Genomic DNA, 13,668 nt, shown 5'->3' with positions numbered 1-13,668 from the left:
TCTACCACTGAGCTATAGCCCCAGCCCGGATTTTTGTTTTTATGTAACACTTATTAATTAAATTAAAATAAATAAAAACCTGGGATCAAAGAAACAGAAATGTATTTGCACTATATAGGAGCTGGTGATTGTCTACAGCACAAGAAAGTGTGGGACATGCAGTGGCATGTCCAAATGGGACTGTGTGTACTTATGTGTCTTTTTAGCCATGGACACTATGAGTTGCATGAGTGTCACTTAGAGTCACCCACATGTTCATAGGTGGTCAGCCCTGATTTCAGGTATGAATTTGTCAAGGCTCTATTTCCTAGAATATTTAAATTCAAGGAGGAGTTTCTACCATTTAAAAATCTAGAGTAACTCTCAGGATGTACTCTTATACTAATATTCCTTAAAATTAATTTATAGTTTTTGTTCTACAATTTTAATCTAACTGGACTGTAGGGAAGTGTGTGTGTGTGTGTGTGTGTGTGTGTGCATACCAACATGTGCATGCACATGAATAGAACATTTATGGAAGAAGATATAAGAACCTGGAAAGAGTGGTTACTGTAGGGAGTAAAGCTGATGAACTGGGATATGAAAGAGACTTTATTTTCAGTTCCAAGCCTTTTGTGCTGTTAGACTTACTTCTTCATCCATGAAATAAGAGATCATATCAGAATGGTCACATGATCCTCTGAGTTCCTTCTCTAAGAATCTGTGATTCTACTGAATTGGGGGTATGCTTTATACTGTCTTTCTCCAATCTCTTTACTTTACTGAATTTAACTCTGTTGATTATATAGAAACACCTCATTTTTCCAGTGTGGCCTGAGAAGGAAATTTTCCACACTGAATTCTCTAGGTAAATAAATCTAATCTCTTTATAATGTTGAAATTTGGAGTAATTTCTAATAGAATATTTGGAAATTGTTTTATATATCTTCCTGTCCTCTTTTCTTAGAGCTTTATTGAGCTATATTTTACATGCCATAACATTCATCTATTAAAAATTCAGTAGTTTTTGGTATATTCACAGAAATGTGCAACCATCATTGCCATCTAATTTTGGAACACTTTGACACCCCCAAAGCAAACTCCATACTCATGAAGCAGTTACTCCCCACTATCCCTTTCCCCCATCTTCTGGCACCCACTCATTTTTACTGTTTCTGTAGATTTGCCTACTGTGGGCACTTTGCATAAATGGAGTCACATAACCTGGGTTTGTTTTTGTTGTTGTTTCTATTCTATTATCTTAAACAGTACACAATTTGTAGTATTTAACTTTTCTTGAGGATTTAGGCATATTATTAATAGTATACCATGCTCATGATGATCTCAAGAAGTATTTAGTCACTGTCATTTGTCTCCAGGCGCTATGGCCCAGTGTATGTGATTTTGTCAGGGCTTTATTGCTGGAACCATCAGGTGACTTCTTGAATACATTCTCTTGTGAAACTTAATTCATTTTAGTCATTTCTTTCTGGTCTCCCTATTTTGCATACTTGGTCCATCAGTTCATAAATTAGACTAGGCCTGAGGTCTCATGCCTTTTCTTGACCCAGGCTCATAATGTAACTCCACTGTGAACTTCTTTGGTTTCTCTCTTTTTAAAATTTCCTCATTTTTGTTGATGCACTATAGCTGTACATATTGATGGGATTTCTTGTTACATATTCATACAGGCACACAATATAACAATATAATTTGGACATTGTCACTCCCCAGCATTTCCCCCCTCCCGCCCTACCTCCTACTCCTTGGTCCCTTTCCTCCACCAATCTCCCTTTGGTTTTTAGGAGATCCATTCCCCACCTTTGGTTTTCTTTTTCCTCTCTAGCTTCTATGTATGAGAGAAAACATATGACCCTTAACCTTAACCTTAACCTTCTGAGATTGACTTATTTCTCTTAACATGATGGTCTCTGGTTCCATCCATTTTTCTGCAAATGCCATAATTTTATTTTTATTTATGGCTGAATAAAACTCCGTTGTGTGTATGTACCACATTTTTTATCCATTCATTGGTTGATGGACATTTGGTGTCTCTCTTTACCCTGTAGTGGTTAAATAGGTCAAAATATTCCCTTCTTCTATTGCTGTCTTGAACATCTTGTATCATTCAGTCAGCTAAATTCCATCTTAGTGATAAATCCCCCACAAGGATTTGATGATCTCTCTAGTTTAAAGGTGCTAAAACCTTTGATTCCTTGTATCCTTCCTCTCCCTTTTCTTAAAATAGTCTGTAGCCCTCATGTGAAAGACCCTATCAATTCCTTTTCTGTATAATTGCATAATCATACAAGAACATTTTTCCTTTTTCCCTTGAAGAGCACACATAATCAAAACATTCTTAAGCGAAAACCTCGAGGTAGGGTGGTATGTGAGCAGTCCCTTAGTCAATGGTGCATGTATCTGCCAAGTCCAAGAGCATTTGAATGTTTAACAGGGAGAGAGGATATTTGACATCACTTGACATCCAACCTGTTCTGGAAAGTAAAATCTCTGTAAGTATTTTCTTTACTTCTTGGTAGGAGTGGAGTAAAGGGGGTAGAGTCTAAAGCAATGTCACAGTTCTGAGTTCTGGTTGCAGTTGTGGGGGTTGTTTGAAGTTCGAGTGAGCTTGAACTTCAGGGAGGGTATTGTCACCATTCCAAATTTGGCTCAGGAAGCATAGTAGGGTCCAACCTCGAGTATGCTGTGGGAATTCGAGATCTTGGGGCTTTTCATCTTAAGCTTGTTGTCAGGAGAAGCCCAAAAGTATAGGCACCTTGCTGCATCCCTGAGTAATTCTGAGTCTGGAGAGATCAAGAAAGTTCAGCCTGTAAGGGATATCAACCCTGGTGGGGCCTGTCTTGGGCTTGGGAAGGGATGGCAAGTAGAACAGTGCCTGTTACATAGGTGCTCATAAATAACTGCTGAATACAAAATCTCTGATGTCAAGTCTGAGCAGTTGATAGAGATGCTGAGAAAGACTCTCAGGCAGGCATGGTGGGAAATGTGGTAGTTTATGACTAATGTGCCACTTCTGCAAATGAGCAAGTGGAGAGGAACAGTTAGGTTAGTTACAGGGAGAACCAGTTGTGGGACATCAGAACAGAACCTGAGCTTAATGATGATGAAGTGGACTTAGATTGCAGATGGGCACTGGGAAAGAATTCGGGTGCGTCCACCTCTACATAACCTGACACCTGGGGGTTCTGTTGAACTCAAACCTGGGTAGACTAGCAGGCAGGACACCCCAGGTTACAGCCGGGGTGTTTACAATTGGCAAAACCATGGCATCTCTGCTGAATGGACCTACATTTGACCAATCATGATGTCATCCCCCTCATAAGTGACCCAGCACTGCCCTCCTGTGGCAGTTTCTATCAAATGCAGCTTGGTTTAAAAAGTGGGATTGGAAGCTTCTTAGTGCATATTAGCAGATACCATTAGCAAAGGGCTTCAGGCTGATTTTATTAACCCACATGAACCCAATCCTGCCTTGATGTGAGTATAACAAGCAGGAAAGCCAGTGTACTTCATACTTCCATCTGACTTTAGCAACTGTCTGAGATAATTGAGTTAGACTTTGGGAACTACCATTACTATCAGACAGTAAGTACCACACTAGGCTCTTTATGTCATACAATTAAACCTTTAAGCTAGGTACAGTAATTATTCACATGTTACATATGAGGAAACTGAGGCTCAGAGAGGATGTCTCACTGAAAATATGATATTCAGTTCTGGGTGCCAGCAACCTCAAGGATGGTACCTCCTCCCCACTGCCCTGCCCCAGACAGTAGAAGTAAGAGAATGGACTGGGCATGGGGCATTTCTATTTTATAGCTTATAAATATATTTTATTATGAACATACATCACTTCTATAATTTAAAAAAATTTTTAAAAGTCTCCCTGATGAAAAGATATTGCTAGTCTCACACATCCAGAAGAAGATAACCAGGAAGGAGGGAGCAAGTCAGAGGAATGGAGAATCTTCCACCTTGAGAAGACATGGTTTCTGGTAATATGGTGACTTTCTGATGAACCTTGAAGAACCAAGAGGGTAATTTTATTTCACATGTATCTCCAGTGCCCAGAGTCAGGATCTGGGGAGCCAAATTCTCCAGGTGGATTTCGGTGGCATGGGAAAGCATCTTGTTGACCACTGGTAGATAGAGTGGACCAGTGGAGGTGGGACATCTTGGGAAGGGTTTGAACCGAAGGATCACTGGGAAGTTTATAAAGGAGAATCTGGAATGGGTAAAAGATGAATTCTCAAGCCTAAAGCCTCTGATGTTTGGCTGTCCCTCAGTCTGCCATCCTACCACAGGTGGCAGCACACACACATGCCTATAGGTTCAATAGAGCCCAAGTCTGTTTAGGGTACACTGGTTCCCACTGGTTGGGAATTGTTTTAATCTGAAAGTTTGGAGATGTTACAAACTATTGATGGCCTGGGGACTACACACTAGAGATTCTGACTTAATTGATTTGGGGCGTGGCCTGGGTATTGGCATTTATTTATTTTTTTCTTTTATCTTTGTTGAGACAGGGTAGGGTAGTGTCTTGGTCTGTTGCCCAGGCTGGTCTCAAACTCGTGGGCTCAAGTGATCCTCCTGCCTCAGCCTTCCTAGTAGCTGGGAGGTATGTGCCACAAGGCTGGGCTATGGGCATCACTGAAAATTTTAAAAGTTCCTCAGGTGTTTCTCAGCCTAGGTTGGGAATGAGTGAGTGCTTATGGATTCAGTGGGCAGCTTGTTTTGATTCTTTTTCTTTCACTTTATTTTGCTGAGGGATCCTGGGTTCATATAAAGAAAGTAGGACCAGGAGCTGGGGGTGTAGTTCAGTGGCTGTGTGCTTACCTAGTGTGCATGAGGCCCTGTGTTCAATCTTCAGCACTGCAAACGAAAAAAAGAAAGTAGGACCGTCGGTGTCACATGAAGGCTACAGAGAGCACTAGTTTATTATAGGAGAGAAAGTTAAAAGGTCCCTCTCAAAACAAGAAGAGAAGAAACAGGCTCTCAAACATAGCATGTGAAGGAGTCATAGCCATTCCATCCACTTTGGGAGGTGAATTAAATCCAGCTAGGCAGTGGGCAGGGGAATGCCCTAGAAGGCAGAGTGATATTCTGGGCTGAAGGGATGGAGACCTTTCTCTCCCACTAGCAGGTTCTTCATCATGTGGCCAGGTGGTAGCACTCTGGGACCCAGGACTGTTTGGGGATACGGGCCTGGAGAAGTGGATTCATAAGGAGCAGGAATGGCCTGAGGTGACTCGGGTACCTGCTGGTGAGAGTGAACAGATCCTGCCCAAAACCTCTGTCCCCAGAAATGGTGACTACCCTGAAAGGTGCCCCAGCTCACTCAGTGTCTCCACCTCAAAGAATAAAAGGAGCATTCACAGAATCAAGAACAGCCATCACTGTAATGCTTTAAGATGCCGGGGCACAAATCACACTGCTGTAGCCCATACCCAGATGAGGGGGAGGCGGGTGAGCCCCCCACTGGTGTAAAAACTAAGAGGGGGATCCAAAAACTCAGATGAATCATAATGTATTGCAATTAAAAAAAAAAAACAAATTTAAGCAACTATGAATATAGCTCAGTGGCTTGTCTAGCATGTATGAGATCCTGGGTTCTAGTCCCAGTATCCCCCCAAATGTGTGTGTGTGTGTGTATTTATATATACACATATATTTATGTTTATTTTAACATAACACTTATTTTTATTATACCTATATATGTATCTAATACATAAACATATATAATAAAATAATAAAATAAAACAATGCCAAAAAATCCATGATGAACAAAATTTCAAATTAAAATTGTATTACCAACTTTCCTTTTTCTTTGCCTTCAATATGGCACAGCACCATTCTGAACTTCTCTAACAGATGTAGGCAGAGAACCGAGGGGAGCCTTCTGCTTTTCACCCACACCGCCAGAGTCATGGTCAGCTCTTGCATGAGCATCTTTTAAATTTTTTTAAATTTTTATTCATTTTTAGTTATGCATGACAGTAGAGTTTACTTGACTTATTTTTCAAACACGGAGTACATCTTATTCTAATTAGGATCCCAGTCTTGTGGTTGTGGAGATTCCCTGGGAACTGTGATGCTGGCAGAGCAGCAGTGCCACCTAGTGGGGGACTTCCATGTCAGGGAATGAAAGAGGATGCCAGGCAGAGCAACAGGGACGTCCAGGAGTGATTGAGGAGAGAGGACTGTCCTGGGAGGTACCACTTGGGAACTTGCACTGGGGACAGCTGGGAGACGGCGTAAACAGATGGGGCAGGAAGTAGGAAAGTGAGCACACTGGGTATCTTAGGGCAAGCACTAGCTCTGTTGTAGTCTTAGCACAGACAGACAGATGACCTGAAGTGGTCACTCACCTTCTAAATAACCCTACCCTTCAATTTCCAGTGCTCGAGTATCAGTTCTGGGGATAAGTGTGAGAAAATCAGTTTCTGAGAGTAACAAAACATACTCCTATCGGGAGTTCCATGCAGCTTTCCAAGCAGCAGTGCAAGACGCAGCATCTCCCATCACAGTATATCCAAACGAAGGCAGGGGAAGGAGGAAAGGATTTCTCAGTGTGGGCGACCACATACTACACCCAGTAGTTGCGGCTTCCTTGAAACTTTTACAACAAATTCTGTTGTGTCAAAAACTTGGCATTTAAATAGTTAACCAGGTAATTAGTTCATAGAATCATACACACTTAGGTTGGGTGAATAGAATTTTACAAGTGCCTGAGTAGATTAATACGAGAAAGGGAAAAAAACAAAAAAAGTAGAGAGGTTTCACTCTTGGAAGCAGAATTTTAAGAAACACTTTAGGCATGGTTCTTAACGGGTGGTCCCTGAACCAGCAGCAGCTTGTCATCAAGCCCCGCCACGAACCTAAAAATCAAACTGGAGGGTGGGGAATCAGTAGTGTGGTTTGCCATTAGCAAGCCCTCCAGAGTACTCTGAGGCATGCTAACTTTTGAGAACCACACACAACGGCGCCATGCTTCTCAAATTCTAATGTGCTGCCAAACACCAGAAGCTCTTGCTAGAATTAGATTCTGATTCAGAAGCCCAGGAAGGTGCCTGAGATTTGGCATATCTAACAAATTCCCAGGTGGATGCAATACTTTTGGTCTTTAGGCTTCTTTGTGCAGCACAGGTCTGGCCCTGTGTCCCCCAGATCTACTTTATGATAAAAGTCACCTGAGTTTTTTGTTAACTGTACAAGTTACATGTCTCTGCCTTGGAAATTCCCACTTGATAGATCTGGCTTGGGACCTAGGAATCTGCTTTTTAAAACAACTCCTCTAAGAGTTTATCTTTAACCAAATTGCTAAAATTGCCAGGGAGTCTTTAAATACAGATTCCCAGTGTTTAACCCAGGCTTCTGAGTCAGTCTCAGGATAGAAACTTAAATTTTGTATTTTTAAAAATATCCATTGCTGGGCACGGTGGAGCATGCCTGTAATCCCAGAGGCTTGGGAGGCTGAGGGAGAGGATGACGAGTTCAAAGCCAGCCTCAGCAAAAGCAAGGTGCTAAGCAATTCAGTGAGACCCTGTCTCTAAATAAAATACAAACTAGGACTGAGAATGTGGCTCAGTGATCAAGTTACCCCTGAATTCAATCCCCAGTACCAAAGGAAGAAAAAAGTACCCATGCCCAACTCAGTCTAGGGATCCTTGTGATAGTGCAGACCTCTCCTTTTTTAGGTAAGGAACTCCAAACCTAGAGGGTGCGCTGCTCAGGATTATGAAAGAAAGTGGAGGCAAAGTTAAGACTGGAACCCAGATTTCCTCACTCTTAATCCAGTGTTTTTTCATTATTTAAAATGTGTGTGTGTGTGTGTGTGTGTGTGTGTGTGAGAGAGAGAGAGAGAGAGAGAGAGAGAGAGAGAGAGAGAGAGACAGAGAGACAGAGAGACAGAGAGAGAGATCCACTCCACGGTAGGAACTGATAGGGACAGTAGAGGGAATTTAGAAAGTACATGATGGATGGGGCATGACCACTTGGGGATGGTGAGGACCAAGAGAACCTCAAGTATGTCAAGATTTCAACAAGTAGAAGTGACCTGTGGTGTGTTGGGTTGGGGAGCAAAGGAGAGTCATGTTTGCAGGTACGTGTGGGATTCAAATTGAGGGTCAGTGCAAAGCGAGTGTCCTCAAATGATAGGCTGAGGGGCTACTGATAGTGTCGGGTCAGAGGAGTGATGGGTCAGAATCAAGTTTCAAATAGGCCTAAGGACAATTCATTTGTGTCAAGTAATTTGGACTCAGCTGTGACATCATCCTCCTTGAACACTGTACAGAGGGTACCTGTCTTATGATGATTCCATTTACAGTGGTGGGAAAGCTTATTCAGCAGAAATTGTATTTTGAAGTTTGAGTTTGTATCTTTTTCCAGACTAGTGATTTGCAACACATTCCCTGCTGATGCTGGGCAGCGGCAGCAATCCAGGGCGCCCAGTCAGCCATGTGATCACAAGGAGAAACAACCAACACTCTACAGTGTGCTGTGTGGCTAAATTAGGATGATTGGCAGGTTAGGTGGATTCAATGCGTTTTACACTGATATTTTCAACTTATGATGGTTTCTTGGGACAGGACTGCATTGTAAATCAAGGAGCACCGATGTACTCTTTGGGACCAAATAACTTGTGAACCATGTGCTCCTCACATCACCAGATAGTCATATCACCAGCCTTTAAAATCCAAAAAGGGGTTTCAATGAAGCCATGAAATGCAGTAGGAGATCTGTCAAAATTGCTTCTTCCTTTCTTTTGAATAATGATTAATATTCAAGCTTTTTATCTCAGGAGCTCAAGATGATTTAAACCATAGAACTACTGTTAATATTTTCTTACACAAATGTCAAAAACCACTAAAAACCCCACATTTTAGACAATGAAACAAAGACCATAGATTTCTCAGGATTACAAGACAAAACAGAATTTGAAGGAAGGCAGGGAGGGAATCAGGTTGAGTGAGCATTAGCTCTGCTCAGCCCCAGCTGATCAGACAGGGGAAATGTCTCCGAGCTCCAGGTCAGGAAATTGAATCCCAGTCTGGGGAGCTATTCTGGGAATAGAACAGAAAGAGACCTGTAGAAGTTGGAGTCTCTCATTGCTGAGAGCACCCAGGCTAGGTTTAGGGACAGCCTAGCAGGCACCTAAAGACCTTCTCTCTAAGGTGGGCACAGAGGAAGCTGGGGAAGAAACAGGTGGCCAGGAAGCATGCTATTGAAAGCTCCCTCTGCTTGTAATAGGACCTAATGAGGTCACAAATGAAATGCTGATTGTCCCTAAGGGAGTGACCTTATTCTGTGATATCTATGGAAACTCTCAAAAGATTAGAATGAGTCCCACAAAGCTGTGTACCCTTGTCCATGTCAGGTCAGTGGTGGCCACATCAGATCTAATCACTGTGTATTTATGGACTGCTCATTACATTTAAGACCCAGTTATGATCAGGATTTACTGTGGGACTGAAAGCAAATCATTTAAAAAGGTGAAAATTCATGTCTTTTTAATCTACTTTTCAACAAGGAACGTGGTATTGGAAGACTTACAACATTTGCTGCCCGTGGCATATTGGTAGTTATTATACTAGTTTTAGAAGAGTGTCTAAAACTGCCTGGCAGCTTGCAAGCCAGTTCTCCGTGACTGGATATCCTTGTCACTCCTTTAGGTGCCAGGGATGCTAAACCTTGGGGTGGTGGCAAAGGCAGTCAACCCGTCTGCCCCTCTAACTTTTCTCCTTTGTGGGCTTTTCACATCAGGGTCTGATATTTACTTCTCTCCTTAGGGGTTCAGGAAGAAATGCATGTCCCAAACCTATCCTCTTCCCCAAAACTTGCCAGTGGCCCTGAATACACCTCTGAGATGAGGCAGAGCCAAAAATGATCAGTCCCTAGGAAACAGAAAATTGATATTTCTAGCTGAAGACAATTGAAAGGTTGGCTTTTGCCCCTGGGAATGATGCTGGGATGCCCACAATAAAAACATTCATGTACTAATGACTGTTCATCAGGTCTTAACACCTGTTGCCCTTGGGGCAGAGACCCCAGGCTCAAAATAGGCACAGCTGCTGCGGATGCTCATCTCGCCCAGGGCTGAGACTGGGTATTTGGAAATGTGCATCCCTCCACCCACACCCCTCTTCTCTGAGCCTTGGGGCTTTAAAACATGGGCTCCCTCTTTTCTTGGTCTAGCTTGGGGATTTCTGCTTCTCCTACTCATGATTTTGGGCACACATACAAGGAAGTTGGTAACTAACAGATTCATGAAAACCTGTGTAAAGAGACATGTGCTGAAACTTCCAGTGGCAAAACTTGAAGGACTGGAGGCTCTGACACTGGGCTCAGGGTTGAGGATCTCTTACCTTCACACTGCAGCGCCTTAGCCCCCAGGGCCTCTCTCAGATACTTGATCCTCACTTCAGGCTTATAAGGCCCTATGAATTGCAAATAGCCATGCTTATTCCTGTTCTTTCGGAAAACCAAAAAAATCAAGTTCATGGATAGAACTGTCCCCAAATTTGTAAAACCAAACAATAATAAAAAGCCACTTCTGGACTTCTAGGTTGCTATTCTCTCTTTGTTACTGATGTGTGGAGACAGAGAGTTGATTTGGAGAGAAATTGTTTTCCCCAAGGGTAACAGATCTGTTACAGATCTCCCTCCTTTTACTGTCCCTATTAGGAATTTGATTCAAGCGTACATTGAGCATGCTGTATATACAACTCGGTGGTCATTGCTAAAACCATGGACTGTGGTTTTGGTTTTGACTATAAGACTCTGTCACCCTGTCACCTGTCTCAATTACCTACTACTCTATGGTTTGTATTTTTTCTTATTATTTGGGTATTTATATTCCCTTTACTGTCCTTAAGATCTGAGGTTCTAATTTACTGGTCTCTGTGTCCCTGGGTCACTGTGATGACAATGCTCTATTTTTTTTTTTTTTTTTTTTTTAAATTTAAGTTGCTCTTTCCCTCAATAAGGTGGTGTCAGGGTTTTCCACGAGGATGGTCTAGGCAAACGTCTATCACCTGCTCTCCTAATCTCCTCAGGACTCCTGAAGGAAGGTCTTGTCTCATTCGCTATAGCATGGGGTAAGTCCTCAAGTGCCCAAGAGTTGAAGCTTCTTGTTCCCCACTGTCATGGAAAGCACGCGACATCTTAGATAAAAATAATCAGAGCCATCTTCAGTCCTCCAGAAAGAGAGCCTGGGAGCCTCTGGAATGTCTCGGCATAGCTGAAGGTAACAAGATCACTGAGGCACCTCTCAGCCTCCGCTCATTTTAGCAGTGGGATTATTGGGACGAGTGTAAATAGACCTCTGTATTCTGGGTTGCTTGCTCACCCCCCATTCTGAGGCACACTTGCTTTATTAAAACTCTCAGCTGTCGTGGTGACCCAGGCATGGAGAAATGAAAAGCTGCCCTCACCAACTGGTGGCAGGCTGCAAGCTGCAGCCCATTTTCCCCAATAAGGACATGTTACTCCTATTAGAAACTGTGTCCCTCATGTCCTTAAGAGGGGGACACCTGCCAGTCATAAGTGAAGATCTCATCTGTTCCAAATAAAGAAGTAGCCTACCATCCTACTTGGCAGTCCTTCTATGGTTGACAGATCTTTCTTGAATCCTATTCTTGAGTATGTATTTCTTGTACAATTAAAATATTATAAAAGGTAATACAAATGGAAATCCATTGCTGGGATTTGAGATTGGAGACTCATTATAAGGAATTCAGAGGATTGGGGTTGTGGCTCAGTGGTGGGGTGCTTGCCTCGCACATATAAAGCATTGGATTCTATCCTCAGCACCACATAAAAATAAATTTAAAAAAAGACATTAAAAAAAGAGTTCAGAAAGTCAGAGGTTTTCGGATCATATGAAGATTACAGGAAAAGAATAAATAATACCAGAAAAAAATAATAAAAGAGAAGGATGTGGCTATTTATTTAAGAAAGGGAAAAATAATGGAAATGATTACTAAAATTTGGAAATGGGGGATCCCATACTGTTGGGAGAAATCCTAAGTCTTGGTTAGCAGCTGTGAATGTCTCAAGTGTGTAAGGAAAACCTTCACACATTCATGCCTGTCAGGAATACCTATGGAGAGGTACATTCCGCTCTGGTCACTTAGGAAAGTAAACAACTGTCCCCAAATTTACCTAGTGTTACCAAGGGAACCTGTATAGGAGCGTGGTGGTCTGATCCCCCATGGCACATTGTGATTGGGTTAAAAGTCTAAAAATGTATGGTTTCTCCTGCAATAAATGAGTTTGCAGGTTGCTCACCACAAACCTGCATTTACCCAACTCCTGGGGTCTGGGTTATGACTCCATTGGCTCTTACCTGCGCCTGAGCTAGCCTGGCACAGACCCCCTACACCATACAAAGAAGTACACTAGAAGAAAAAGTCCCTTCACCCTTTTGCCATTCTGTTTTAGGGTTCATGAACAAAAGAGCCAGAAGACATCACAAAGAAGCTAAAGGTCACCCATGTTTCTATTGAATGGTGGAATGGACTGTCTGAGGGTAGACTATCTGAGGATGAGGTGGGCCAATTTGGTAGACAAGAAAAGGGTTGTAGTGGAATTCCCAAAAGATGTTAACAGAAATCATCATCAGAGAGAAAAGAAGTACACTTTGGGTCTTGTTAGCCCAGTTTTGACACGTCTTTGTCCCATGATCTATCTCCTCAAGATGTTTCTTCTATCTGTTTGGTCAGCTGCCCAGGTAAATAGTCAGTGCTTTGTAGGGTGAATCAGTCTTGGAATCTAAAGCTCTCAGCTCTGCCATTTTGACCTTGAACATATTACCTACCCAGTGTTTCAGTTTCTTCTTCATCTGTAATAAGCAGGTGTATTAAGGCAAATTCATCATCATTGAGCCTTTATACAGATGACAAGAGATAGTGTTGCTGAGTGCATACGGTAAGGGTCAGTAAATAGGGACTGATTTCATCTTTCTCCTCACCATCGCCCGATAGGACCTTTCCTCTCTGGCCTATGTTGCACAGCATTTCTTTATTTGGAAGGAGCTTCCTACTTTCATTTTTCTCTCCTCAATAACAGGGCTTATGATTTCATAATCATGGGCATCTTTTACTATATGGAACACTGGTAAAGTTCATCTTAGTAGTAACTCTTAGAAAATGAACTTTTCTCATGTGTATCCTTCACAAAATCAAAGCCTAATAGAGATGGTCATAGGTAACTTCCAGAATCAAACTTCACTTCATCTCCTATGTGTGACATGGCACATTTTGCAATAAGTGAACACTGTCAGGTCCCATATTCTCGAGATTTTCAAGTTTCAGGCCCCATTTTGTATAAAATACATCAGAAGTCTCTTTTATTAATCCTTTAAGTCTTAAATTCTGTAAAATAAGTTGACTTGAAAGATAGTTTGCTCACTTTACCTTTCTTATCTGTAAATATTTTAGCATGTACTTTTAAAAGATAAGGATTGTTTCAGAAAACATGATCACAGTACCACATACCTTAAAAATGAACAAGAATCCCTTATCACCTTCAGATATCCAGCCCATATTCAGATTTAACAAAATAGAGTACACATATGTATATCTATGTTTTTACACTTGTTTATACAAACCAAGTCCTTACAGTGCAATTGGTGGATATGTCCATTACATCTCTTAATCTATTGTTCCT

The 13,668-nt window shown here is 41.9% G+C and overlaps 1 long non-coding RNA gene across 6 annotated transcripts in view; it reads left to right on the top strand.

The window, feature by feature from the left end:
- LOC306657767 overlaps positions 1-13,668 on the top strand; it is a 76,442-nt gene that overhangs the window by 27,321 nt on the left and 35,453 nt on the right. For 4 of the 6 annotated variants that reach the window (XR_013762878.1, XR_013762880.1, XR_013762881.1 and 1 more), the window contains exon 5: positions 11,055-11,245. The exons of the other annotated variants lie outside the window; for them this stretch is intronic. This is a non-coding gene — a long non-coding RNA (uncharacterized lncRNA). The remainder of the gene's footprint in view (positions 1-11,054; positions 11,246-13,668) is intronic. 6 annotated transcript variants of the gene reach the window in all.

The sequence above is a fragment of the Sciurus vulgaris genome (assembly GCF_902686455.1).
Source record: "Sciurus vulgaris genome assembly, chromosome: 3".
Classification (NCBI taxonomy): Eukaryota; Metazoa; Chordata; class Mammalia; order Rodentia; family Sciuridae; genus Sciurus; species Sciurus vulgaris.
The sequence above is the reverse complement of the archived record's forward strand: the minus strand, read 5'-3'. Positions and strand labels throughout refer to the sequence as shown.